Raw genomic sequence first — 2921 nt, 5'->3', positions numbered from 1 at the left:
GCGGCGATCCCCACGCCACCGGCCCGCCACCGCCGGCGACCACCGCCCCCATCCTGAACCGTAAGATAGATAGTGGGGTACCTCTCCGGCGAGCCCCCCTCCCTGCTGCGACTGGTTCTTCCTTCACCCCGGCGAGCCCACCCCTTGGAAATCGACTGACCCAAAAGTAGATTCAGTCGACTGAAGTGTGGCCAAATCGGAGCAGCATCGCAAGCAAGAGCAAGAGCGAGAGCAGCAGCGCGAGCAAGAGCAATAGCAAGAGCAGACCAGGCAGGGGACCGAGAGCAAGAGCAGATCAGCAGCGCGAGCGAGAGCTAAAGCAGCAGCAGCTCCTACTGATGTGGACGTCGCCGCCAAGGGAGCGACGCCATGGAGGAAGTGGCCGGCGACGCCGCCGTGGATGGAGCCGCGTCGTGTCGGTTCGGGACCAAGCACCGGCAGCACCGTGAGATCGAATCAAGAAGAAAATGCGGTGATTAGTGTACAACCTCTTTGGTGGCGCCGATTAGGCCGCAGTTTCATCCGAGGAAACGGTGATGATGATGCTCTTCCGGTGGTGCAGGTGAAGACGGCGGTGTGGGAATGGAGGTGGCGCGAAAGACGAAGGGAACGTCGGGGCAGCTCCTTGGAGGTGGAGGACGGGGTGGCTGAACCTGCGGGACGATGAGATCGACGACGGATCCTCATCCGGTACGGTGGATGAGGGACGTCGAGGTGTTGCTGTGGACGACGTCGTCGGGGAAGAGGCTCCGGCTGGGTGGCGGACGGAGCAGGGTGTGGGGTTTCATTGCGGGTTTTCGCGGCCTCGGTGTATGAATGGGTGGGCGGATGGGATGGAAGTGGGGAACCATGGCTTAGAGACGCGCTTGTCCGAAATGTGGGGTAAGTTACGAAAGTACCCCCCACCGATTTGAGGCGGTTCTTTTGGTTCAGGGGTACCACGGGCATTTCGCATGTCGGGATTTCACAGGAGGTGGGAGTTTTCGCGCGCGTTGTAATTTCGGAATAGCAAGGCGCGGGTTGAGATGGAGAGAGTTGTCGGAGCACAATGAGACAAAGATATATCTTAAATATTTCGGGCTAACAAGGCGCGGGTTGAAATTTCCGGACAAGCCTAACGTGTACTGTACCAAATCAATGCGCACTACAAATGTCATTCAAAACTTTGAATTCATGTTATGTTCAATTAAAATATTTCGCTATGTTTATAATGCATGCAACCTACTACTCAAATGAATGTTTTAGTGCATTCCAAATGTATATACTACCGCTTCAATATGAAATAAATTTGAATAAGATCTACAGTACTGATTGTTGTGAAGTCAAAGCATTTGAATTCGTTTCTCTATTTTAATAAGATCTACAATCATCATTATTGTCAAGTTAAACCATCGTTTGTGTATTATCTTCATAGCACACCACATGATCAGTATCGAGTTACATATGAACTATGTGTACTATATGAACTCGAACTAGATTTTTTGAATCCACTTTATTTTGATTTCAAATCACATTACATTTCTAGCTCTAGTTAGATCTTCATAATCTAAACCATGTCTCATATGTATAATGTGTTTATCACATTATGTATGGTGCCCCGCCCCCTACGCCTACAAGTATTTAGATGTGAGTTGCAAACACCACACATTACCACAAATTCAAATAAAATGTGAGAATGTTCGATATATAGTATTGTTTAGATTGCTCGATATTTAGTTGTAAGCTGCAAACGTCGCACATTATCACAAATTCAAATAAAATGTGAGATTGTTTGATGTATAGTATGGTTTAGATTGTTTGGCATTTAGCTGTGAGATGCAAACGCCATGCATTATCACATTATGGTATAACATGTGCACAGCACGTGTATCACCGCTATATTCATGCATGCAATGTTTAAAACACTATGATCTCCTATTCAAATAAATGAATCCGCTTTCATATCAAATTATGATCTTTGTTAGTCTCTTACACCCACACAATCCTCTAACCTTCGTAGCTACCACTAACTTTCTCTCGTGCATGCGCGCGCCCTCCTCGCCCTCCCCCTCCCTCGGCATTCTATCCACAGGGCACATTCATTTCTTTCTTTAGGTCGTTCTCCCAGAGTCTCCACAACTCCTTTCCGACACACACCGATCGATAAATCTCTCCAGCGATGCCTGCCTACAGCATACACACACAGCTTCAATCTCCTCCTTTATGTGTCCTTGCCTCGTGTCTCTCATATGGTCAGACACGCGTGTAAACTCTCACCCCTCTTTTAATCGATCTCACAACCGCACACTCCTCCCCTATCTAGCTAGTAGTTGGGCCTCTCGCACCACCTCCTAGCTCCATTCTCTCTGTCTATCTGTCTCGCTGGGCCTTATTTGCCTCTAACAAATGGACGTACACCGATCGATCTCTCGCTATACATATAGCCAGCTAGGTCCTTATAATTCGTTTTTTACCCACACATCGATCGATGTACCTCATTAGTTGTGTCTCTCCCTTCCTCCGACAAACAACAATTGATCTACCGATCTAGTTAGGTTTGCTTATCAAACACATGGTTCCCCTTCATCATCCATGGATGCGTCCCGACAGATCTATCACGCACAGGCACCCACAGAAACACATCCCCACTCTTATTGATAACATTGCAGTTCCACCCTCAGTTTGTCTAGTAGGCCTCTCACAACATCTCCGAGAAGCAACTCCATCACCCATCCAGCACTCTACCCCTCTCCCTCCCTCTCCCTTCCTCTCTCTCTCCTCTCTCTCTCTCTCTCTCTCTCTCTCTCTCTCTGTCCCATCATATTTCCCGTCCTTCAGTTATGTATGGATGTCGACTGATCTTCCTCAAGACATAGATGGGTCTCTCCTTCTCAACACATATATGAGTCGTTCTACCTCTATAGTTAGGCCTCTGCCTACCC

The sequence above is a fragment of the Triticum dicoccoides genome, chromosome 7B (genome assembly GCF_002162155.2).
Source record: "Triticum dicoccoides isolate Atlit2015 ecotype Zavitan chromosome 7B, WEW_v2.0, whole genome shotgun sequence".
NCBI lineage: Eukaryota > Viridiplantae > Streptophyta > Magnoliopsida > Poales > Poaceae > Triticum > Triticum dicoccoides.
This window is presented reverse-complemented; position numbering follows the sequence as displayed.